Here is a 27,025-nt window from a genome sequence, read left to right on the forward strand (position 1 = left end):
TAAGGAAGCACCCCAGAGCCTTAATTTCACAGGTGGAGGGAAGCTCATCTTCAAGCAGAAGCTCATTTGCTGGGTGAAGTTATATGTCATTCTTTCCATTGTCTCTGAGGGAAGTCATGAAATAGGAGCAGTGTCTTTACCTGACTTCACCTTCCTGGGATGAATGAATTAGCAGCAATCCTGGGTTAACCCTGTAAGACCAGGTGAACCTGGCTGAAGGCAGGTACAACAGAGCTTCTGAAAGTTCAGGTCTGGCCTCTGTTTTTTTAATCTCAGTAGCCAAGTTGGACTTTCTTCCTTTTATGGTTCTCATAGCTATTCAGGCTATAAACCCAGCTTTTAAATACATGGAATTAAAAAGCATGGGACTAGCTACTGTTTCTTTTTATACTGTTTTCCTCAGTTCTCCTCTCTTTTCACGCAGAGATGATCATTTCCATATGCAATTTTCATGTTTTATGTCAGAATCTAAGATGTAGTAGCCTTCGGGAAAATATTATCACTCAAATCTTACATGGATTTAATAATCAAAATGTATGTAACTGGGTTTTAGATCTGCTTTTATTTTATTTTAATCTATTTCTAATGTATGCCCCAAGGATATAGTAAGTCTCAGAGCAGACTTTTATTCACTGCTACCTATATCAGATCTGAGATGCCAATGAGTTTGGAATTTTCAGAAAAGTCAAGGAAAAGGAAAACATTTTTACTTTCAGAAAAGTAAGGAAAGGGAAGCCAAGAGGCTCCTGTTTTGCCCTGGACAATGGCCAGCAGAGGGAGGGTTTGCATCAAGGAAATGGAGACACAAAAGCCATAGGAATCAAGAAGCTTGGGTAGGTTTTTTTTTGGCCACCCTACTGAACAACTTTCACTTCACTTCACAAGGCTTGTGGGATCTTAGTTCCTCTATCAGGGATTAAACTCAGGTCCACAGCAGTGAAAGCCTGAGTCTTAACCACTAGACCATCAGAGAATTCCGTGAAAAGGGTAGTTTTGACTTGGAATGGAGAAGGAGTACATAAACGCTATATGATATACTTGGGAAATAACTTAGTGATATAAAGTTAAAAGTTTAGATTCCAGTCCTAATCTTATCTTAATAAAAGTAGGGCCATAAGCAAGTCTCTTACTAGCTGGGCTTCAGTGTTTTTATCTGTAAAATAATGACAACAGTGAATATAACTACTGTGCAGGATTGCTTTATAAAATGATACACAAATGTTTTAGATATATGAGTAAATACACATGATTCAAGCATCCTAAGAAAAAGAACTCTAGCCATAAGCACAAGGTGGTAGAAGAGAGGATATTAAATTAGGAAAAGGGGATGGGTAATGACATAGCCTGTTCAACTTCTCTTGTGGCTCAGCTGGTAAAGAATCAGCCTACAATGCAGGAGACCTGGGTTCGATCCCTGGGTTGGGAAGATCCCCTGGAGAAGGGAAAGGCTACCCACTCCAGTGTTCTGGCCTGGAGAATTCCATGGACTGTACCCATGGGGTCACAAAGAGTCAGACATGGCGGAGCGACTTTCACTTTCAACAGCCTGCCCAATGTGTGAATCTATAGCTAGCTGAATTGTATGAGACTCTGTACTTTAATTCGTGCAAGGTGGTTTGTGTGCACTTGGAAAGACTGAGTGAGCATGTTGCTTTGAAGAGGACGCTGTGGGGGAAGAATTGTGCTGGGGAGGGAAACCACAGGAAATAGCAAAAATGCTACTCCAGAAAGCGGTCTTAGAAAGTTACCTAAAGGTCCAAGGAGACAGGCACTTCCCTGGTGACTCAGATGTTAAGGAGTCTGCCTGCAATGCAGAAGACCCAGGTTCAATCTCTGGTTCAGCAAGAGCCCCCTGGAGAAGAGAAGGCTAGTATTCTTGCCTGGAGAATACTGTGAACAGAGGAGCCTGGTGGGGTCGCAAAGAGTCGGACATGACTGAGTGACTGACATACACACGCAAAGAGGCAGGAGCTTTCTGTGTAAGTGCTACTTTGGGTTCACACCTAATCAATTCCCAGCCCTATTGCTGGTTCCTTGTACTTTTTTCTCTTGAAAAAATCATCTTTGAGAATTAATGAGGAAGTGTATACCAAGGTCTGAGAGAACTAAGGCATATTATTAAACAACTATGCAAGTCAGTGGGCTTCACTTGTGGCTCAGCTGGTAAAGAATCCACCTGCAACGTGGGAGACCTGGGTTCGATCCCTGGATTGGGAGGTTCCCCTGGAGAAGGGAAAGGCTGCCCACTCCAGTACTCTGGCCTGGAGAATTCCATGGACTGTATAGTCATGGGGTTGCAAAGAGTCAGACACGACTGAGTGATCATTTTCATGCAAGTCAATGCTGAAACTGTAATAGAATCAGTCTCATCATGTCACTTAAAAAGCTCCATGATTCCCTATTGCCTTCAGGATAAAGACCAAGTTGCTTACTTCAATATTCAAAGCCTTTTAAAAAATTTGGTCCCAGTCTGCTTTTCTCACTGCGTGTCCTGCCACCTCTCCTTTTGTTGTCCTTTCTTCGTCATACACATTTCCTATTTGTAGTCTCCCCAAACTCCTCATGGCCCTACCACACTAACTTCTTCCAGGTCTTCTTTCAAGCTTTTTGTGTTTTGCTCCCTCTGCCTAGAATGGCCCTTTCTCTGCCTGTTGGAATTATATTCGGTGTCTCAGATGCAGTTCGAACATAACCTTTTCCAAGAAGACTGAATATTAGTTTCTTACAATCACACTTAATTCATTCTTCAATATGGAAGCCATAGTCATCACTTGATTCTGAACTTCTTGAGAACGATGCCTGTTTCCCAACTTTTAGCATTATGCCTGACACATAGTGGGTGCTCAGTAATGTTTTTTGATTGGTTGTAAAACCTGAACACAGAGTTTCATCCCACCTACCAACTTATACCAAATTCCACGGCCAAAAGCAGTCACCATTCCACCTGTCTCATTTAGACTTCACTGTGTTCACTCCAGGTCATTTGCTTTAAATGATTTTAAAAAGTGAAAAGGAAAACATTTTTTAGGAGAAGAAGTTTTGGTTTAAAACATTTTTTTTAAGTCCAATATCCTTTATTGCTAAATCATATCGTCATGCTGTGCCCACCAAAAGGAAGATTCTGCTTAAGGAACAGATGACTCAACAAGGAAAAGAAAAAAGTGCCCCAATATCATTCAATTTAACACCTCATTGCTACTCTCTAGGAAATGATCTGTAAACTTAGAGTTCAGTTTGTCACCTCATTCCTGGAAATTTAACAATGTCTTTCTGACTTAAATTGATTCTATACACTGCTTTTCCTTTTATAGTTAATTAGATCCATAATGGTTTGTTGATTTGGGTTGAAGGGAGTAGGTGACTTCTACCAGCATGATTCGTTAGTCCTCTCTCACCAATTCAGTTAATACTTAAGATGTTGACATCAAAGAACCTTTCATCACAAAATTTTAAATGGTGTTCAAAATGTAAATATATCTGGAAGAAGTAATGTTATAACATTAAAGCTCAGGGATTCAACTTGGTTCCATTCATATAATGTTTGGAGTACCTATTCCATGCCTGCCTTCATTGTGTGTTAGTCACTCAGTTGTGTCCGACTCTTGGCAACCCCATGCACTGTAGCCCACCAGGCTCTTCTGTCCATGGAGTTCTCCAGGCAAGAATACTGGAGTGGATTGCCATTTTCTTCTCCAGGGGATCTCCCCGGCCCAGGGATTGAACCTGGGTCTCCCCCATCGCAGGCAGATTCTTTACCGTCTGAACCACCAGCAGCTTGCGATCTGGGGGGAAATAAAACCCAATTATCACAATATAATGTAATAATTGCTCTTAGGGATATTACTGGGGCCCAGAGAAAGGGCAAGCATTTCAGCCTGGGAGAGGCTGGAGAGAGAAGGAACACAGTATCAGTAAAGATTATCCAGAAGGCTTGATATTTCATTATTGGGAGAGAATTTGTAGTTGTTGTGCTCAGTCATGTGTGAATCTTTGCAGCCCCATGGGCTGTAGCCCACCAGGCTCCTCTACTATGGAATTCTCCAGGCAAGAATACTGGAGAGGGGTGCCATTTCCTCCTCCAAGGGATCTTCCTGACCCGGGGATCAAACTGTGTCTCTTGTGTCTCCTGCACTGGCAGGCAGATTCTTTACCACTAGCACCACCTGGGAGAATGAATACATGTACATGGACAGCTGAGTCCCTTTGCTGTTTACCTGAAACTATGACAATGTTGTTAATCAGCTATATCCCAATACAAAATAAAAAGTTCAAAAAAAGAAAGAATTGGTGGACATTAGGGGTTTTTGGACAGGATGTTCTCTAGAGGGGGGAACAACATGTTCAAAGATACAGAGGCATGTGGAAACAAGTTTGTAAGGCTGGTGTATAAAGTAGGTAGCAATCAAGTGAAGGATTAAGTTTTGACCATAATGTCAGGGAAGACTAACTTCATAATTATGCATAATATAGCCCTGGTAGAAGTTAACATGTGATAAATTTTTTAATTGTTCACCTTTCTTCCTGGTATATATATCAGCATCACATTTTTCACCCAACTTGTTGTGTGGAGACATACAGATATGGATTCACGTCCTGGCTGTGGCCCTTATTAGCTGTGACATATATTTAAGGTATTTAACTTCTCTGTGCCTTTTCCCTCATTTGCAAACTGGGAAAACATCTACCTCAACAAGTTGTTGAAAGAATTAAAAGAGATAATCTACTTAGCATAAGGTCTGATATACATACTAAGTTGGCTATATTGATGAAAATGAGTCCAGAGAACCTAATAAGGATATAAGAACAAGTGGGCGGTAATCAAGGTATTGTAGTTAACAGCAGCCCAGAGTACGCCAGAGGAAAAAGGACTGTCAAGAAGCTGTCTAACATAGAATTCTGCCTCTAAGAAGATCAATGCTCAAATCAACAGAATTTGACCCTGCTTGCTATCAAAGGCCCTGAGTATATCTGAGGAAAGATGAGGTAGGGAATAGAACAAAATAAAATCTCAAGCAGAAAAAAAGGAAATGAGAGAGAAAGGGAAAAGGAAGCAGAATGATCGGACAAAGGGGATAGGAGACACATTTCAGAGGCACATCTGCCATTAGTTGCCTATTTCTGGCTTAAACTTTCTGAAAGAGATGGTGACTTTGAGATAATGAAATGAAAGGTTTGGGAACAACAAGAGGTTATATATTCAGTAGTACTAGAGAGGGCTAGATATAAAAATATCCTAAGTAGAAGGAAGAGGGGCATCTCTGGGAATATTTGAGAGTCATCTTTTCCAAGGAGCTCTTCCTCAAACTTTAGAGAACACTTAGAGACTCGCTAGGTAGATTATTATGTTTTTAAGACCACTGATGTCAGGAAGGGCTGAGAGATTGCTACTCAGTAGAAGGGAAAATGTTAGGACAAAGGTTTACGGATGAAATCTCTCTGAGAACCAAATTTTAGAAAAGCAATCCAGAGTAAACTTCCTTGCGTTATTCCATTTGAAAATGGATGACTGCTGCCTGATGATAGTCCCCTAGTTGGCAAGGGGCATTTTAGTAAGATCCAAGCCATCAGTAGTTTGAATGAATTGGTTTTCCTTTCAGGAGCTTTCCAGTAGCCCCTAACACCATCACGTGCACCTTCATGTGATTTTTAAAAATATATATATATTTATTTATTTGGCCGCGCCGGGTCTTAGTCGCAGCATGCCGGATCCCGTTCCCTGACCGGGGATTGAATCTGGGCCCCCTGCACGGGCCACACGGAGTCTTAGTCACCGGACCACCAGGGAAATGCTTCCATGTGAATTTTGACTTGATGCTCTTTTGTAACATGAGTCTCTGTCCTGTGTTTACTCCTGAGAGATGATTCTGTCCTAATTATTTCTTTTCCACTTGTCTTTCAGTTTTCAGTTTTCAGTTTGTATTCTGGTTTATTTTTGGAACCTAAGCTATCATGACTGCCTGCTGCCTTTTTCTGTTCTTAGGCCTTAGTCTTTTCGTCTTTTGATTATTGCTAGTTTAGCAGGGATGATGCTAAAAAAAAAGGGGGGCAGATGTTAATTAAGCAAAACAAGTCAAGCAAGTCAAAACTTCCAAATATTTGGTTTCAGGTTAGTTAGAGACAGCAGCATTTTCTTAGATGTGGTTTTATTTTGATGTGAGTTACATAAGGCCTCTGGTTGAGACTGTCAGCTTTCTTCTGGGTGGCATCATGACAGAGCAATGGAAAGGAGATTTTGTCAAGATAGAGAGCAAGGACATTGCTAAGTAACAAGGCCATGAGGCAGAATCATGTGCCAGAGGCCATGACCCAGGCCTCAGCATAATCTTGAAGACATTTTTTGATGTTTGATCTCTTTCTAGGGACAAAGAGAATTTTGTCTCCCTGCCAGAATGATAATTGAGTGAATTTACAGCTTTTGTAAATTCACTTGTACCCCAAGTTTCACTGCTAAATAACAGTGAAAACATCATCATGATGAACAGACAATTCTTTGTATATTGTGTATAAGACACTGGCCAGGCAGCAGGTGAACAAAGAAGGAGAATAATGTCATTTGTACTCATAGGATTGTCTGTTTTGAAATAAAGCACATACACTTAAATACATCCATTCATTTTAACAAACAAACAAAACCTGCCAGACAACACAGACTGAGTGCTAAATGAGTAACATGTAAGCAGGTGATCATACGCCTCAGTTTGCCCCAGCTTATGCCTGTTGTTGCAGAGTAATTGTACCCTCTGTAACTCTCAAACATCACAGTTTAGACAGTAAATTACATGGTCACCCTGTGTATAGACCAGTGGTCTAGGAATTAATGGGAGGGAGTCCTTATCGGTGGGTAAGGCAGTTGGTGGGAAGTTCATGGAGCTGGCAAAACTTGAGTTGGGTCTCGACAGACGCAAGAGGAGAGCGTTCTACAAGAGAGTATCTAGAGCAAAGGCACCACCATGGATGTGGGAATAAAGATAGCCATGGCCCAGTTCCAGGGGACCTTGTTCACATTATGTCTCTGTGCCTGAAGCCCTCTGGATTGTGCAAGTGTTGGCTCTAAGGATGTGTCTTATTTGGGGAACAATTAGAAGATCCCTGTAGCTGGAGAAGAGAATTTGTGTAGAGGATGTGTGTGAGGTAAGAATAGAAGCAAGCAAAGAACAGAGAGTGGTGGATATTAAATGCCAGATTAAGAAATTTAAATTTTTATCCTGTGGTGGGTTGGAATTTAGCTGAAGAGTTTTGAGCAGGAAATGATATTTTCAACAAAAAGGTTTTGGAAGATTAGTATCCCCAACTAAAGTGTGTAGTGTACTGAAAGAAGAAGAACTTGCTTCAAAAGTGTTGGAGGGACTTCCCTGGTGATCCAGTGGTTAAGAATCAGCCTTCCTAGGCAGAGGATGAGGGTTTGATCACTGGTCCAGGAGGATCCCACTCGGCTCGGGGCAACTAAGCCCAACAAGAGAAACCCTCACACTGGAACTAAAGAAAGCCCATGCACTGCAATAAAGAGCCCACATGGCACAAAACAGTGTTGAAAATACCTATGAGAGAAGTGTTAAGTGTCTACAGTAATGGCAGTAGAGAGAAATATGAGGAGACAGACGAGAGAATTTGCAAAGACAGGATTGATAGTATGTTGGTAACTGGGCCAGTGATGTGAGGAGAGGAGACAATCGAGAAGGACTCAAAATTTAGATCCCGAGAACTGAGAAAATGATAGGATCAGTGATAAATACGGCAGAGTTGAGAGAAGTTAGCTTTTAGGGGGCATAGAGGAGCTCTCTTCCAGACACGAGGAGTTTGAGACGTCCATTTGGAAGTGTCCGACAGGAAGTACTGGAGCTGAGAGAGGTAGTGACCCCTAGAGATGTGGATTTAGGAATTCTGTAGATCATTGAATAATTGAATGAAAAAGTTTTCTCCTGGACTTCCCTGGTAGGCCAATGGCTAAAACTCTGGGTTCCCAATGCAGGGGGCCCAGGTTTGATCCCTGGTCAGGGAACTAGATCCCACATGCCTCAACTAAGACTCAACCCAACCAGATAGATAAATATATTTTTAAAAAAAGAAAAGAAAAAGTTTTCTCCTTCAATATCAGAAGTAGTAGGCAGCCCAAATTATCATTTGAATTACAATTATATTTTGTAGAGTAGGAAGGAATACAACTTGCCAAGATTGCAGAAGAGAGATCCCTGGGGTGGAAGGAAACAGAACAGCATGTAGTCAAGAGGAACAAAGGAAAAGAAAGTTTCAGGCTTGAGAGGATGATTGACAGAACCAAACGCTGGTCAAGGAGGACTAAGCTGAGAAAATTCATAGTTTTGGGTGGTGAGGATGACATGATTCTTTATTATAATTGTGGAAGTGGGCTCCATGTTATAAGGGTTAAAGGATGAGAGATGAGGATTTAAGGGACGTAATAAATGAAGGCTGATCTTATGAGAAACTTGGCAGTAAAGGGAAGAAAAAAATATGATGAAAGTTCAAGGATTAGCCAGGATTAAGGAAGGACTTTTTTAAAGAATATGATAAGGAATTTATGTTCTATATTAGACTGTAGATAGCAGTTTATTTGCTTGGAATAAATTCTGATTTTTAAAATTGCTCATAGTACCTTTCTTCTTTTGAATTCCAAGCAAGAAGCTTACTAGAGCAAGGAAGGAAAAAAATACAGATAGGAGAAGAACTGATAAGAATTCAACAGTTAGTCATCAACAGGTGATGAAAATAGACCCAATCTCTTCCACATAATCAGGGCCCCTTTCTGTTCAAGTGGAAAGTGTATGTATCTGTAGCTGGGGCTACAGATTTAAGTTAGGAGAGGACCACTCTAAAATACCGAGAAGACTTTTTTTTTTTTTTTGAGGGTTCTCTAAACCCCGAAATCAACCCTCAGTTAAGAACCTTCAGTTTAGTTCAGTTCAGTTGCTCAGTCGTGTCTGACTCTTTGAGACCCCATGAACTGCAGCACGCCAGGCCTCCCTGTCCATCACCAACTCCCAGAGTCCACCCAAACCCATGTCCATTGAGTCGGTGATGCCATCCAGCCATCACAGTGGCCTATCAATTTCACAGCCTGACATCCATCCTGCTTGCCACTTCCTCAGCCACCACCCTAGTTCAGGCCCCCGGTGTTTCTCACTTTGACTGCTATAATAGCCTGTCTCCTATCTCCCACTCCAGCTCTCCTGAGCACTGCTGGCAGATTAACTTCCTAAAGCACAGCTCTGATCCTATCTATGCCTTACTTAAAAGCCTTCAACAAATTCCTATTGTCAAATGAAATAGGTACAGGCCCCTCACCCTGGCTTTTAAAGCCAGCTACAGTAGGGCTTTGGCTTAGCTTTTCTGTCTTAATCTCCACAATTTTCTTATATTCAAACTGATTTATAGCCATGAAAAAGAGAGAGTCAGTTGGTCTTTCTACCAGGATTGGTCATGTGAAATTTCTCCATGAAAAACAATAGGGGCTTCCCACAGAAAGGAAGGTAGAAAGTGTGGGGTCATTTTCCATGTCTTGTTAAATGTGATCTTGCTATCTGAACTCTTCTCCAAAATTTTTTGTTTGCAAGTTGTATAGGGCGTTTACCAGAGTCTGCATTATAGTAGAGTCATTTGTGTGCTTCTCCTCTCTCCATCTTATGGGAGTGAATGCAGTCTGAGGACAAAAACTATATCCTCATCTTTGATCGCCTCCATAGCCTAGTACTATGCCTTACACGACGGGCATTCAATACATTAAAAAAAAAAATTCCCTGACTATATTGAAAAGAGATTGTGGAGCCTTAAAAAACCTTGTCTTGGCCCAGTGCCTCTCAATATGTCCTTACTCGATCCTATGAAGATGCAAATGTTTTTATTTTTCATGTAGCAACTGTATGTCCTTTACATGGATATCATGATGTTGTATGTGTGCTGTGCTTAGATGCTCAGTTGTGTCCAACTCTTTGCAACCCCATGGACTGTTGCCCACCAGGCTCCTCTGTCCATGGAATTTTCCAGGGAAGAATACTGGAGTGGGTTGCCATTTCCTTCTCCAGGGGATCTTCCTGACCCAAGGATCTAACCCGTGTCTTTTGCATTTCCTGCATTGGCAGGCGGATTCTTTACCACTGAGCCACCTGGGAAGTAAATTATAAAGCTAGAAGACAGGAACTTTTTATTGTTTAACCTAGTGTGCCTATCATGTTCAACTTAATGATTTATGTACATAGCTCTCAATAAATGGTTTTATAATAATAATTTTAATGACAAATCCATTCACAGTGGGTTATTTAATAAATCAAAAAAAAATTTTTTTTTAATGAGGTATATGGGACTTCCCTGGCAGTCTGGTGGCTAAAATTCCATGCTTCCACTACAGGGGGCATAGGTTCGATCCCTGGTCAGAGAATTAAGATCCAGGATGCTGCATGGCCAAAAATAAAAGCAAAACAAAGTTGCGGTATAATTGACTTATCTATTTCAGTTGTATAATGTAATGATTTGATATTTGCAATCACATACACATATATACAAATACCATATATACTGACATATATTTGTATAACAGTATTTGTATTGCTGTGAAACGATCTCCGCAATAAGCCTAGTTAACATCTATTACCACATATATTAATAGTTACAAAATATTTTTCTTATGTTGAGAACTTTTACATCTACTCTCTTAGCAACTTTCAAAAATTCAATACAGTATTATTAACTATAGTCACTATGCTGTGCATTGAAACCTTACCCATGACTTACTTATTTTATAACTGTAAGTTTGTACCTTTTGATCTTCTTTGCCCATCTGGTCCACCCCCCCACCCCACCTCCACCTCTGGCAACCAATCTGTTATCTGTATCTATGAGTTTGTTTTTTCTTTCTTTTTTTGTTTTAAGATCCCACAAATGAGATCATATAGTATTTATCTTTTTTGTCTGACTTATTTCACTTAGCATAGAGATCCCCTGGAGGAAAGCATGGCAACCCAGTATTCTTGCCTGGAGAATCTCCATGGACAGAGGAGCCTGGCAGCCTATAGTCCATGGCATCACAAAGTGTCAGACACAATTGAGCAACTAAGCACAATATCCTCAAGGCGTTGTAGCCACGTGTTCCAGGAAACAAACTCACTCAGAAGGACAATGCAAATAGTGGAGTGCAGTTTATTATACCGGCCAGCCCAAGGCAGAGTCTCCTCTTCGCCAAGGACCCCGACCAGCTTTTGTGAAAACCTTATATACCCTAAGTGTATGTGCCCAAACCCACCTCCCCAAATTCCCTGAAACTAGTCTGAACAAAGGAAAAGAAAGATACAGTCAAAGAAAACCCGTGATGCATATGCCTTAGGCCTAGGTAGTTAACAGTGGACAATTATCAATAGGCCTGTGGTCATACCCCAATAAGCATAATAGAATTTATGATTCTATTCAGTTACACTGATAATTAGGGTATTCTTTTAGGTGAGGAGAGTCTAGGTACGAGCCCTGGGGCTCTTCTATCCAGGGGGTCTGGTTTTCCTGTTGATATGCCGTTTGCATAGATACTGGGCATATAGATCAAAGTCCATAGTCCAGCCCAAGATGGAGTCCTGCTTTCAAGATGGAGCCTGTTCTGTTTCCTCCTTCAAAGGTCCATCCATATTGTCACCAGTGGCAAGATTTCATTATTCTTTATGGCTGAAAAATATTCCATGTGTGTGTATATAATACATACATTTCTTCTTCATTCATCCACTGATGGACATTCTTACATTGGTTCCATATCTTGGCTATTGTGCATGGGAGTGCAAATACCTTTTTGAGTTAGTGTTTTCATTTTTTGGGTAAATATTCAGTGGTACTAAAAAGCAAAGTTGCTGGATCATATGGTAGTTCTATTTTTAACTTTTAGAGGAAACTTCTTACTGTTTTCCGTAGTGACTGCACCAATTTACATTCCCACCAACAGAGCACAGGTGTTCCTTTTCTCTATATCCTCACAACTCTTATTTCTTATCTTTTTGCTAATAACCATTTTAATGGATGTGAGTGATATCTCGTTGTTTTGATTTGCATTTTGCTAATATTTTATTATGTTGAGCATCTTTTCATGTACCTGTTGGCCATCTTTAAGTCTAGAGTCTTAAACTAGGATGGAAGAGTATGTAGAATTATGTATAAAAATCATCGATTTTCTCTGGGGAGAGGGTCCATAGCTTCCATCAGATACTCACAGGTGTCTATCAAAGAGAAAAGAGTGAGAGCTGTTTTTATGAATTACTATATCTATGGAAATGTTTTTACTTTGTCCCTATCGTTTCTTGCAAAAGAATTTTTTAAAGTATCAGCAGTTGTCCCACAGACAATAGAACTAGCACTGATAGAATCATTTAGAATTAATTCCTGATGCTTCTTCCAAACCTCTATGCTCTTCTCACTTTTGCTAAGTGTCTTGCTTTGACTAGACTGAAGTACTGAATAATGCAGTCCCAGACATGTTGTATAAGTGTCACGCGAGTGTACGTTCCTCGGTTCTTTGTCTCATCACAACAAAGATTTGGTGACGGACATTAAAGCCCCCTCGGCGGTCACAGCTCTCAGGTCTTGGATAGACCGTGTTATACCTCTTAGACAAATCAGTGTTACAGCTCAGTGTTACAGCTCTATTTTATTTAGAAGATAGCAGGAAAATCCATCTTTGAGGCGTGAGGGCACGTTGATCCAAAGACACGAGAAGAGCGCCCCAGCCCGCGGCGGGTGGTGGGGTGGGGGGTGGAGAGAGAGAGAGAGAGAGAGAGAGAGAGAGAGAGTGTGAGAGAGAGAGAGAGCTAGCTTTGGCTCCTCTTTTTATATGTTTATCTCTCCGTGGGCCTGTCCTATGTAAATTGGGCCAGCCAGGAGTGTTGTTTGTTTTATCTGAGGTCCTCACTCCGGTCCTTGGACCTTCTTTTGTTCTATTTCGCCGGCTTTTCGCTTCCTTGTCTTTTAGCCACCACCGTTTTGGACTCCTTTTCCCTATTCTACCTACCTAACCTAAGGATCTCACCATTTGTTACATGCATCTTCCTTTTCTCTCCTTTTAATATTAAGAGGGTTTTGCTATTTTCACAAGAAATTTTTACTCTATGCTCACTATTGAAATCCCCAAGTAATCCCATCTTTTTCATGCCAACAATTTTGACTGGTCCCACAGTTTTGGTTAAAAGTTTAAGAGAAAAAAACTCTTCTAACAGGGCCAGTCTCAACATTAGATCATTAACTTTTCCTGATAAACTTTAGAAAAAGGAAGTGGAAAGTAAGCATTGATCTTATTATTAAAAACTTGGGTCTTGTTTAATTTTCTTTTTTACAAAAGTGATCTCTTCCCTCTGATTATTAATGATTTTTTTCTGTATCTTTCTTTCTCCCTCATTCCCTTTGTGATTCACTTCCCTCCAGTGGTTTAATTTAGTTAATGTTCTCATTAGTGCCACTTTTACTCCAGCAGATTTCCTGGGCTTTCACATCAGTGCATTTCCGTATGATAAACTCCATTAACAAGTCTGAACATTCAGGGAAAAGAAAGCAGGCATTCAAAGCAATGGGCTCTACCTCCTTTGCTCTCATCTTCTGATCCAACTCTCTTGGCTATTTTGGAGCTTCTTCAGCAGATAACTCCATCCGAAGAAAAGAAGCACTGAGCTGTGGCATCAAAGCTGATGGCTGAACAGACTTATTTCCTAATAGATACTGTCCATATATGTCATCACCATCAGTGAAAAATATATGTATATTTTTAGATTCAAGAAAGACACAATCCCTCAGAATGTTTTTTAAGCCATTTTTTCAAATAGTGATGTAGATTTGTCCTGATACACTCATCTTTTTCTTCCAATCTCCAAGGCTTCTGCAGACAAGGTTAGGAGAATTGTACCATCTGGGTTATGGAATCAAAAACCTAAATGAACCACAACAGACTATTTGATCTGACATTCTAAGTGATGTTTCTCAACCTATACTGTCAGATGGTAAAGAATCTGCCTGCAATGAGGGAGACTTGGGTTAGATCCCTGGGTTGATCCTCTGGAGAAGGGAATGGCTACCAACTCTTTATTCAGGCCTGGAGAATTCCATGGACAGAGGAGCCTGGTGGGCTACAATCCATGGGGTTTCAAAGAGTCAGACATGACTGAGTGACTACCATTTTCACTTTACTTTCACTGTGTGTTGGTAGTGACTGGAGAGTCTTAAAAAATGGATACTTGGGTCTCATCCCTAAAAGTTCTGATTTAACTGGTGAGGGGGGGTGTAGGAGTGGGGATCTTTAACAGCTATGTGTGTGTGCTCAGTCACGTCCAACTCTTCAACCCCATGGACTGTAGCCTGCCTGGGTCCTCTGTCCATGGGATTTTCCAGGCAAGAATACTGGAGCGGGTTGCCATTTCTTACTCCAGGGCATCTTCCCCACCCAAGGATTGAACCCGTGTTTCCTGAGTTGTCAGGTGGATTCTTTACCACTGCACCACCTGGTCCCCAAAAGTCCCCAAAAGCTAATACAGTGACAGGCAAAGATGAGGGCCAGCCCTCTAAAGTAAAACAGGACTAATACAATCAGCTTCAATCAATGAAGCCAAAATAATGCTATCCACATGATGTCATAATACTGTTGTAAGACAGTAGAGGGCAGAGTTGACAAATTTATATAAACTGTCTTAGGAAATAGCAATTAGTAATATAATCTTCAGGTAATCTAACATAATCTAATGTAAACATTATACTCTGTAGTCATCTTTTATCACAAAGCTTTCATTTACTGCTAAAGACAAATTACTTTTTGTATGTTGGAATTTACTGGGAAGCCCCTTAGTGATGCCTGATCAATAGTGTTATTACATAATTTGTATATTTTTGAGAGAGCAAAGGGACCCTTGATTCTGCCGGGACAATAAGTGTAAGCCACGATTGTCTTAGGTAAGGGACATGTCACCTTATGGTCACTATGTCTTCTGTGGGGTCTAGTAAAAGAGCCAGAATTTGTAACATGGCTTAGGAAGTAAAGTAACCAGTGGTAACTATGTACTTATGCTGATTATTACAGTTTTCAGTATTACATTTATGTATGTTCATCTATTACTGTTTAAGCATCTCGGGCAATTGTAAAGAAAGTAAAGACGTGCTTTTTTAAATATCAAGTATTATATAGTCTGCTTGAGAAAAGAAAATTAATACATGAGGCTGCATGTTTTTCAAAGTTGAGTGATAATTGATAAGTATCAAGATTGATTAGGCAACCTTAGGAAAATCAAACAGTTAAGGCAGAAGTGGTAAAGAATACAAAGTTACGGAGATGATTAGCCTTGGATTGAATCCAATGGCTGATCTGAAGGCTTGACAAGTCTTCCCACTGTGCATAAGATGTGTGAGGGAGTGAGCATGTATCAGGCAAATCCAGCATGTGATGACTGAGAGGATGGTGAAAAACACATCAGCTGTGTACAATTTGTGTAACAACTGTTTTTTACCTTCAAGGCACATATTTATTTCATTATCTGAATTACTGATGAAACTATTGACTCATTGTTTTCCTTTACTTCACTGCTGTTTTGTCCTTACCCTAACCCTCTTCTCTATCAAAACTTGCTCACAGGAAAGGATATAATATTTGCTACTTATATTTAATGATGTTTTCCTCAAATTAAAAATAATTTTGTCATTTGTTATGAAAATGTTCTATATGCACAAATAACCAAATATTATAGAAGAATAGAGAAGGAAGTAAGAATTAGTGTTAATTCTATTAACTAAAAATAATTTAAGATTTTTTAGAGTATCCTTCCTGAGTCAACTTAGGATTATTTGATGGCTACTTAAACAGTATGTCATGATGTCTTTCCCTATAAATAAATATAAAACCACATCATCACTTAACTGGTTACATAGAATGTGTGTGTGTGTGTGTATACCCACTATACTTGGTTTAATCAATTATATTGTGATGAACACTGAATTCCCAATTTTTCCCTTTAAAAACATTATTATAATGAACATCTAGTATGTTTTTACTACAAGTGTAAAATATAGAAAGCCAGAGTTGAAAGAGTCCTTGGAGACTAGCTAGTTCAATGCCATCATTTTGTGGAAGAAAAACGAAGACAGAGAAAGGGTAACAGGGAGTAGAAGCCAGGTCTTTTGACTCTATCTACTGATCTTTTCAGACAAGCCTATTACTATCTTTTAAAAATTTGCTTGGCTATTAAAATGCCACTAAATGGCATTGACTTTTCCTTACTGCAGTAGCTGAAAGCCTGTACCTTAAAAGCTGACTCTTCCCAAGGTCATTTGCATTTTAATATTGGTTGTTAGTTATGAAATAAGTTAAAAGATTCATATGTAGGTGATATTAGATATTTGGAATGAGGGTAGGGAATGCCTTAAGCGCTTGAAATAGTATGGGGCAAGCTCCGACTTCAATTTCTGGCCATATTTGGTAGAGGGGAGGAGTGGGAGTTGAGAAATAGGTTTAAGCAGTAGTTGAGGTCAGTAATGGAACACTGATGTTCACTCACAGCTTTGAAACACTTCCAAAAGAAGGGTCAAAAGCTTTCACTTATTTTGGTTTCTGCTACGGAAGGTCCAGAGCTAGATGCTTAATTAAGTGAATTTTGATATTTAAGATGATGATGCAATAGAACAAGCAACACCGAGTTGTTACTTGCACATACTCAGCATAATTGGAGGCTAAATTGTTAATCTGATTATTGACTTAAAAAATTAGTCTATAATATAGATCATTTACATTAACTATCATGGGATCTGTTAATTAAAAAACCCATGAGATACTGCTTTCTAGATAAATAACTGTTTCGTTAGGAAGGGATTTAGAGTTCTGTGTGAGTTTTGGAGAATTACTTGAACTCTGAGTTTCTTGGTTTCTTTGGCAATAAGGATAATGATTGCAATTTACTTCATGAAATTGAATACAAATGATTGTATGGCATTTGGCAAAAAGAAAATGATAAATCTTTTAAAAATATAATTTGCCATACACAAAGGAAAATGAAGAAAAATGATGTTTTTGATAAGAACTAGTTATTTTACAAAATATATCATGTTTGAGTTTCTTGTAGACTTTAAAGCGTTCAAGAAATATTTAAGCAGAAGTTGAGCAGCTGCAGAAATATCCCACTGAATAGAAAATGAGATGAATTTGCAGAGGTAATGAAATCTTTCATTGCAATATCTTTCCAAATTTTATTCAAAATTTCCCAAAGGTTTTGGTTAATATTATGAAAAAAAAATGTGTAAACTTGGAAACTGCTCACTTACAAATTAAAGCAATTAACAAGATCATTTATGCTGGCAATAATTATCACATAAGCACAAAATGGTTTAATGGTTGAATTGTTAGCACTCTAGCTGTCATTCTTTGTTAACAAACTCAAGTTTTAAATTATATTTTCTCCCCTTGATTTGAGTTCCTGGCCTGATAAATATTTATAAAAAGAAGAGAACAAAGGTTTCAGGTTTAGGTACTTCTGATTATCCACATACAGATTATTCTCTTTGTGGATACCCAAGATAGAGCGTTAATGTCAAAACAAGATCAACCCACTGCTTAGAATGCTTTTTGATCCATCTTCCTGTATTTTTAATCTTTTGGCATATTGGACCATGGGGATTGAAGAGGGGCCACTGCCCAAGGATGAAGTCTGAAAACAGCACTGAGATGGTGGAATAAACAGAGACAAAGTTCACATATCTGAACCATCACTATGGTATTTGCTGTATCTCATTATTGGAGAAGCAAATGGCAACACACACCAGTACTCTTGCCTGGAGAATTCCATGGGCAGAGGAGCCAGGCAGGCTACAGTCCACAGGGTCGCAGAGTTGGACACAACTGAGCGACTCACACTTTATGAATGGAACATCAGAAGGTGGCAGGTGAACTTGGTAGAGCATGTGAACGGAAAGCCTGCTTTATTGATTCCATTTCTCATCCACAGGCAGCAAGTCCAGGTGTGAATGTGTCAAGGTGACCGAGGAGTTGGTGAAATTCAGACATAGATACTACCAATTATGTTTTAGGGATGTGAATTTATTTAGATAACTACCTAAACATAAATAGGGAAATGATCCTCCTTAGAAAAATCACAAATATATATTCTTAGATCAAATAGAAATAACCTTGAATTACCTACTTCTTTGGTTGACCTCCAGAATTGCAACTCTCTTTCAGTTTCCATGATTTGTTTATTCATTAATTTATTCATTCATTCGTCAGGCCTTTATTAAGTATATCTTGTGCATCAGGAACTGTGCTAAGTCCTAGGAAACTCAAAACGGTATTCCAAAAGCAACAGGGAGCCACTGGGTGATTTAAAATAGTGGGATGACATGATCAGATTTCCTTTTCTGAAAGTGTATTTTGGCTACTCTGTGGGGGAAGAATTGAAAGAAAGTGAAACTGGAGAACGGTACAACAATTGGGAGGCTTATAAGAAGCAATTCATGTGGGAAGAGATGAGGTCTGGGTTATGGACTAAAATTATGGCCCACCCTGCAAATTCATATGTTAAAATGCTAGCCCCCCCCCCAGTACCTCAGAAAGTGACCAGATTTGGAGACAGAGCCTTTAAAGAGGTAGTTAAGGTAAAATAAGGTCAGGTGGCTAGCCCTAATCCCGTATGGCTAGTGTCCTCACAAGAGGAGATTAGGATACACACACAAAGGAAAGAGCATGTGAACACAGAGGGAAAAGAGGGCCACCATCTTTGACTTGTAAACCAAAAAGGGTCAGAAGAAACAATCCCGCCAGTATCTTGATCTCAGACCTCTAATCTCCAGCATTGTGAGAAAACAAATTTTGCTATTTAAGCCACCCAGTCTATGGTATTCATCATGGAAGCCTGAGCAAACTACTAACAGTACAGCCTGAAGAAGGCAATTGCAGAACAGAAGTGCCTTCAGACATCAGTTTATCAGCACACCCCAATACAAGCCTGGTATTACACGGGCACAAACTCACATCCTTTAGGTAACAGAAAATCTAATCCTGAAAAGGAAGGAAAGCTCAGGCTCAGCTATGGAAGGAAAGATGCTCAGCGCCTGGTTAGTTCTTCCATGCACTGGTGCATAACAGGATGTAAGCCTGGCTCTTCCACTTCTTTCCATTATTGGGGGGAAATTCGAATCAGTTTCACTTGGTGCTTTAAAGAGTGGTCAGTTTGGTATTTAGCTTCAGGTTCCTTCCAGGGACTGATCTGTTTGAGGCATTGGAAGGGAACTTTGGTCCTTTGTCCTCAGGGCCCCTACAGTGCAAATGGTTTTCCAACCGGTCCTGCGGCTGCTTTATTTTTGGAATTTGTGGAGAGTGTGGTTCCCCTAGATGTTTCCAGAAATGGAATGGAAATTTCAGCCAAATTTTATGAAATGCATCTCTTGGTGACAAGGTAAATAAGGAGGGAACGTTAGTTTTTTAAGCTCTAAGCACTATTTTAAAGTTTTCTCTTCATTATCATGAGTTCTTGATTTTTCCACTATTAGCAAGAATTTGAATGAAGGGAATATTGGATAGGGTTGGGTTTATTTGGTTTGGTAGGTCTGTTTTTAAGTAGCTTTCTGATACATGTTCATTTCTAAGTCACAGTAGTTTTAAATTTCAAACAATTTAAAATTGGTTTTGTGATTCAGTAAAAAATAACTTTAGGATTAATTTCATTCAAGGCACAGGAAGTTCGTCTAGCCTATATTCTTGGTTTATGGTTTAATTTTTTTTCAAGTTCTTGGGTCTTAATTAAATCAAATTAAATCACAATTTTAAACTATACATAAAATTTGTAAACTGTTTAAAAATCTCCATCTTGCTTTAAGCTGCTTTTACTGAATCTGAAAATTCAGAGTTTTCCTCAACTCTGAGAAATTTTATTCTACTTTCTCCTTATAATCATCTCATCTATGGTCTTTTTTCTCTTCTTTTGTAACTTCTATTGAACAGATACTGGAGTTGAGGCTCTTGCCTCCATGGCTTTCAACCATTGTCCCAAACTTCCCATCACCCTGTTTTTCACCCTGTGCTTGACGAGAATTTGTTTCCACTAATCTGCTCTTTGACTTGATCAGTTCTTCTGATCAGCTAATGGATTTTAAATTTCAGGAACCACTTTTTAAATTTCTATGTCTTCTCACTGATTATCTTTCATGGATACAATATCCTTTCAAATCTTGCTGAATAAAATTTTAAATCATTTAAAATTTATCTTCTGTTTCCTTTTCTTAGTTTCCTCTGATAACACTTCTCTGTTAGTTGAGTTTGGTGCTTTTCTTTCATGGTATTGGCTCCCCTCCCCTGACAGAATCTTTGGTGATTTTGATTGTCTGATCATCTTTTATTTGAGAATCAGTTTGCTTGCCTGTTCCGTTAATCATAGCCTCTTTTCAGGAACTGTGAAGGAAGGGTACAACATGCTATCCAGAGAGAGTGAAAGTTCCCTCTCACTTCCAGGGGTCAGTGGATCCTTGGACTCTGCCCCTCTGGTCCCAATAGCCCCACTAACTTCATCCCGCAGGCAAACATTTGATATCTAATGCCAGCAGGGGAGGAGGCTCTTCAGCGAATTATTCTATCCTAGGTTCCCCTCCACCTCTTGTATCCTTTGATTCCTGCTTGGAATCCCCCTAAATGATTCCTTCTCCTGAAGCTGTTTTGATTTCCTCTCACTTTGTTTTTCTCTAGATCAGATCCTGTCTCTTTTATATTTCAGTATTTCCTAAGAATTTCTGGAAAATTGATCACATTTTTTCTTATTTCCTTGTGCTGTTAGATTTCTATTCTCTTTAAGACATATATATATATGGGAGAAGGCAATGGCAACCCACTCCAGTACTCTTGCCTGGAAAATCCCATGGGAGGAGCTTCGTAGGCTGCAGTCCATGGGGTCGTTAAGAGTCGTACATGACTGAGCAGCTTCACTTTCACTTTTCACTTTCATGCATTGGAGAAGGAAATGGCAACCCACTCCAGTGTTCCTGCCTGGAGAATCCCAGAGATGGGGGAGCCTGGTGGGCCGCTGTCTGTGGGGTCGCACAGAGTCGGACACGACTGAAGGGACTTAGCAGCATATATATATATTTTTAATGAGATTTGGGATGGAAGAGAAGATAGATGTGTGGGCTCAATCCACCATCTTGATCCAATCTCTACGTATTATTTTCTTTATTATCTCCAACTGTTCATCAAATAATACAAGCTCAATGTAAAAAATTCAGAGAATACAGAAATAGAAGACTCCTTCTTGTGTCAGATTCCTCTAACGTCTCAACTTATATCCTCTTTCCTCCTACTGATTTTAGCTGGAGCTGGGTGGACATTTCTGTGAGAGCTTACCCTCTCTTCCTGTATAAGTAGAAGTCCCAGTTCTTGGTTGACAACTTCTGTCTCAAATGCACACCTTCTCTCTGGAACCGTAGATTGCCTGTTAGGAGTCTGCTTGGTAGCTCGGAAGTGTGGGGTGTCAATATGGAATAGGGGGTTAGGGTGGCAGCCCCTTGACCAACCAGGATGAGGGCCAATCTCCCACCTTTCCTTTTCTTTAAAAAAATTAATTAATTTATTGATTTTTGGCTCTTCTGGGTTTTCACTGCTGCACCAGGCATTTCTCCAGTTGTGGTGAGCAGGGGCTATTATTGTCCAGCTGCAGTGCGTGGACTTCTCATTGCAGTGGCGTCCCTTGTTGCGGAGCATGCGCTCTAAGGGCATGAGAACTTCAGTAGTTGCAGCACCAGGGTTCAGAATTGCCGCTCGAGGGCTCTAGAGCACAGGCTCAATAGTTGTGACTCATGGGCTTACTTGGGGCTTACCAGGTGGTTCAGTGGTAGAGAATCCGCCTGCCAATGCAGGAACTTGAGTTCGATCCCTGGGTCGGGAAGATCCCCTGGAGGAAGAAATGGCAACACACTCCAGTATGGACAGAGGAGCCTGCAGGGCTCCATGGGGTCACAAAGAGTCAAACACAACTGAGCACAGGTGCATGGGTTTAGTTGCTCTGTGGCATGTTGGATCTTTCCAGATTAGGGGCTGAACCTGTGTCTCTGGCACTGGCAGGCAGACTCTCTACTTCTGAGCCACAAAGGAAGCCCCCCATCTCCCTGATGGACGATTCCAGGAGGCTTTAGGTACTCTTCTCAGAAAGTCCCTACAAAATTAATCCCTGCTGCCCACAACAATGACTTCAGTTATGAACACTTATATGAGCTTGTCCTTCTTGCCTATTTCACTCTGCCCAATTTCTTATTCCCATTCCCTGGGATCTGCCATTTCCCTCCCTCATTTGACAATATCCTTTTCCTCTGTACTTCTAAACTTCCTCTCTCCCTCAGTCCTAATTTATCATTTCACTGTAACTCTATTAGCTGTAAAGCATTTGGAGATGCTGTCAGGATAACAGGCTCTGGAGCAAATGAGGTTGTATTGAATTATTTAGCTTTCAGCTGAAGTGGAGATAACTAAAGCAGCTGGGCTGGTTTGTAAAATCCTGGGGTAATCTGTCCACTGAATTGGTGCTTTTATTATATTAATTTTTTCCTCATGGTTGAAAATTATAAATTTTAGGGCTATAAAGAAATATATGTGGGCAACTTCAGTTTAGAGCCACAAACCTAAAGCTAAGGAATTATCTGTTTTTGTAGTATATAATTATGTAGCTGCAGAGCTGCAATTCTAGGGAATCATGAATTTATTTAATAAGTTTATTCACACAAGGCTTTTTAAAAACATAAATACATAATTTACTCCATTTTTTTTCTTTCAAAAATAGATCAAGGATTTCTACTTGAGATATATGATAGTCTCAGCCTTTGAAGCTGGCCTGTTTTTCTTGAGTGCTCCTTGCCAGAATTTGGTTTTTAATTTTTAAATGAAAGAGACCTTTTTGTTTCTAACTCAGTTAAAAAAAAAATGAACTCTTAAATGTTATCAGAAAGGGAAAACGGTGGATCATTGCTAATCTAATGCATGACCACAAATATTCTTCTATTATTTTCCCTATATTACTAGAGTGTCTTGGGAAATTGAGCTTAATAAGGGCCCAGAAAACAAGATGGGGGTGTGGAGAGTTGTGTGGCTTTGTGACATCTGTGGGGTTTGCCCCACTTAGCACAAACCAGGGTCTAAATACTCACTCTCAAGACGTGTGACTGCAGCAGGAAGTGAAGTATCTTTGCATACGTTCAGTATATAGACTAAGAACTCACATCTGGCACTTAAACACCGTTTTCCTGGTGAATCCTGGAAAACAGCATAATTATACTCCCAAGCAAATAACTCAGGAGCAAGACTGTTCCGTTGTGAAGAACACCAGGCATCATCAAAGTTAAAACTCTTTTCTACATCTTTGCACTTCACATCGCCACTGCCATCTCCAAAACACCTGAGATTCCCTGGGTTGTTGCCTGGGTAGAAACCGTCCCAGCACGGCTGATGGAGAAAAGAGATGAAAACTGCGGCAAGGTGTATCACCAAGGCTTACTGAACAATGACCTTGTATAGTAAGAAAGTCAAAAAAGTGGACAGCTTTTCAAGCTGCCACTTCTGTGTCTCTCCCGAGGTGAGCGGAGGTGCTGTTGTCTTTCCTCTTTGGCACCAGCGTTTCTAGTGTTTTCTCGGGCCTACAGCATCCCACCCCACCCAGGCTTGCGGCGAGGAAGCCTCGGCTCCCTGGAAACCAGGGCCGGCCAGGAGATGTCGGTGGGCTGGGGTGGCAGCTTGCCTGTTGATTACAGTCCCTGTAACATGCAAGCCGTGGGACTTCGCGCTGTGCCCCTCCGGCTTTGCGGGGTCCGCCCAGACCACACCAGGTTTGCAAACAGAGACACCGAGCTCTCGGGCTGAGGGCGAGGGTCTCCCGCCCAGTGCCCACGCCAGCCCTCCCAGCGTCTGCTCTTACTGCCAGCCCCGAGAAGCCTGCCCCACAGTGCGCTTTCTAACACACCAGCCCCCGGGAACAATCTGTCTCTCCCAAACACGCCGCAGCGAGGGCGCGCTGCCCGGGCGCCCGCCTCTCCTAACCTACGGCCTCAGCGGGTCTTTTAACATATTTGAAAAGCCTGACTGTATACAGTGGGGACGCGGGGTGGGAAAGGTTGGAGGGCTCATTTTCCTGGCCAGGCTTGCCGCTCTGGGTGCACGAATTAGGCCGGAGCTGCAGCCAAATCTTTTCCCCGCTGCAGGGGGCTCGGGGTAGCGCGCGGTGAGGGGAGGTGAGCGGCGATGGGGGCGCTGCGGACCGCTCCGGCTTCGGGTGGCTCGGACTCGGGCGGTCCTCCGGGAGGCGGAGGCTGGCCGGGGGAGCCGGGCGGAGGCCGGGCAGGTGGCCCGGGGCTCGGAGGCTGATTGGCAGGTGCGGGAGTGGGTGGGGAAGGCGGGGGCTGGGCCTGGCGCTGCGGGAGGCTGCGGCCCCGCCTCTCCGCCCCCGCCGCGGGACTATCTGGTCCCGGCAGCAGCGATGTCCCCCGGCAGGAATGTCCCTCCTCAGATAATGTTATTTATATCTCTGGGCGGGTCCGCGGCTCGGCAGCACCAGGCGCCCGGCGGCCGCTGTGCCAGGAGCCCCGCGCTGCCCTCCTCCCCCTGCGCCGCCGCCACTGCCACCCCCGGGCTCGGGGTGGCCGCCGCTACAGCCCCAGCGCAGGTGAGTCCCGGGAGGGCCCCGCGGCCGGAGGAAGCTGGGTGCGGGTGCGGATGCGCGAGGCTGGGGCGCGCGGCGCGAGCGCTGAGGAGGCGCTGGGCCCAGGGGGCGCGTGACGCACGGCGCCCAGGGGACCGGGTGGGGGCCCAGCCCTGGGTGCCGGGCGTAGAGCCCGCGGGAGGCCCTGGCGGCTGCGGCAGAGATCGCCCCGGGGCGCGGGAATCCGCGTGGGTTTCGGAGGCGCTTAGCTAGCTGGGCGCTTGCTTTGGAGATCCGGATCCTGGAGCATCGCCCGGGGGCGCTGGGAGGGTGGTGAGCGGGATGCGTGTTCTGGTCCCGGGGCTGCCTCCCCCAGAACCTTGGCATGGGGACGAAGAGGGTTCTGCCTTTAGCCTGTCCGACCTCCCCACTCCCTTCTCTGCTGGGTGTCTCAGCCTGGGGCTGCTCAGATTCCCTTCTGGGGAACTTGTCTGCGCGCTGCTGGTAGCTCCGCGCTCAGGCTGGGAGAGAAGGGCAGCGGAAGGGCCCGGGAAACGAAGCGGAGTGGCCGGGTGCAGCCCCAAGGAGAGGAGCTCAGCGTGCCCCAAGCCATCCTCCAAGGACCCTTACCCTTCCACTCCTAAAGAGTTTCACTCCTCCAAGCTGCTACATACTACAGTCACTCGCCTCACCAGTTTCTCTTTCTCCAACTTGGCCCTGAGAAACAGCAGAAAGTGGGAGAAATTAACAGCGTTAAAACAATCCCCAACTTCCACCAACTCGCCCAGACTTCCAAGGGTGGGGAAGTAGCGACGGGCTTGAGTACCGTTTCCGTGACAACGAGCCCCAGGTAGGGTTCTTGATTTTCAGCCTATTAATATCCAAACCACTGTTTTCAGTGAGCAATTAGAGGCGCCAGGAGTTAATAATAACACGCTGAAGGAAAATGAAAAGAAGCCATAGTTTAGTTTCTTAGATGCTTCAGATGGGAGTGGTAGTGGTGGATGTCTAGTGACAGTATTTTTGCACCCAGAACTCCTGTGCCGAGAGTCTAGGCTGTCACTTCTAGGTAGGAGGCAGCCGTGCGAGACCCACAGCGGTGAGTTAGTCACGATCTATATACTTCAGTTCCTAAGGGAAGTGATTCAGGTGGCTCTTGAATGAGAGGAGTCTGCAAATCAGAAATTTTAGGCACCTGTATACTATCTGCTACGAGATTCTTAGTTTCACAGATGGTACCAAATTTTATTCTAGAATTCCCTCTTTAATCACCCTCTGATCCTATGACCTAGAGCAGGTCATTTCCTATTCCAGTGTCAGACTTTAACTCTTTTGCTAGGAGACCTGGATTCCAGAATGTCTTGGACAACTCTTTTTTTTTTTTTGTAAATGCAAAATATTTAAGAGTGCTGAATGCTCAGTACCCAGCACAGCTAGGCTTGTACTTGCCCAAAGGCTGTGGGCTAATTAGAAAAAGGAATGTTAAGCTCACACTGAAGAAAAGCCCACCAGCCTTGAGACCACCACTTCTCAGCAGTGGGTCATTTACACAGAACTTTATCACACCCTGAAGTTAAGTATAGCTGAAAGACATCAGCCCTACACTAAAAAAAGGTGGCCTTTAGACACCCCCACCCCTTAGCTCTTGCCCTTGCTTTATAGGTGGTCCAGTCACAATGACTGGGGATGAGCCAGCCCTGTTAATCCCAATTCTCGGAAGACTCAGTCCGCTTGTGGAATTGAAAGCACCCCAGACCTTCCAGGCATCCAGGACGGGCCTGGGTGTACAGGCGTATCAAGTTTTCCTGAGTGGCTTGCTCTGCTGAGAGCTGGAATACCGCCTTTTGCTCTGGTCATCGCTTCTTCCAAGTGAAGGCGTCTTTTAGCAGAACGCCTGCTAGATGGTTAGCTTCAGGGTAGGTAAAGGTTGGCCGGAGGCAGACTCCCACCTGGGATCCTATATGACAAACTAAAAATGACTGTTTTAGGCAAACTAGCTGTGAATGAAAGTGTTGAACTAAATTAAAAATCTGACGAATCTGCCACAGTTCTGGACATAGGCTGTTTTTAGTAAATAAAAGTAATGGACTTTTTTTTCTTCTTCTTCTATTTTTTACATACCAAACCAATGCCTAACCCAGTACCTGGCTGTGGTGAACACTCAGTTAATCTTTGCTGAATGAATGAGAGAATGAGTAAATGAACGCTCAGACTTTTCTTTATATTATCCTACTCAGTTGTCACTCTGTGAGGTAGCTCTTATTATCAGCATTTTACAAGTGAGGAAATAGGTTCAAGGAGATTAAATAGTTTGCCTCACATCACACAGCTGATGGGTGGTGGGGCTGGGATTCAGACTCAGCTGGTCAACCTTCTTTTTGAGGTTTGGCAGTCAGCAGTGGATATAGAAGTACAAGGTG

At 42.1% G+C, this 27,025-nt stretch overlaps 1 protein-coding gene across 1 annotated transcript in view; it reads left to right on the forward strand.

Annotated features, from left to right (window-relative positions):
- The first annotated feature begins 24,491 nt into the window (after positions 1–24,491).
- Positions 24,492–27,025, forward strand: part of SPTB (spectrin beta, erythrocytic) — a 132,153-nt gene continuing 129,619 nt past the window's right edge. The window contains exon 1 of the mRNA XM_086320263.1: positions 24,492–24,629. The gene's annotated coding sequence lies outside the window, so the exon portion shown is untranslated. The remainder of the gene's footprint in view (positions 24,630–27,025) is intronic.

Source organism: Bos grunniens, chromosome 10 (genome assembly GCF_055505025.1).
Source record: "Bos grunniens cultivar Pamir isolate PY7600 chromosome 10, Bosgru_T2T1.0, whole genome shotgun sequence".
Lineage (NCBI taxonomy): Eukaryota > Metazoa > Chordata > Mammalia > Artiodactyla > Bovidae > Bos > Bos grunniens.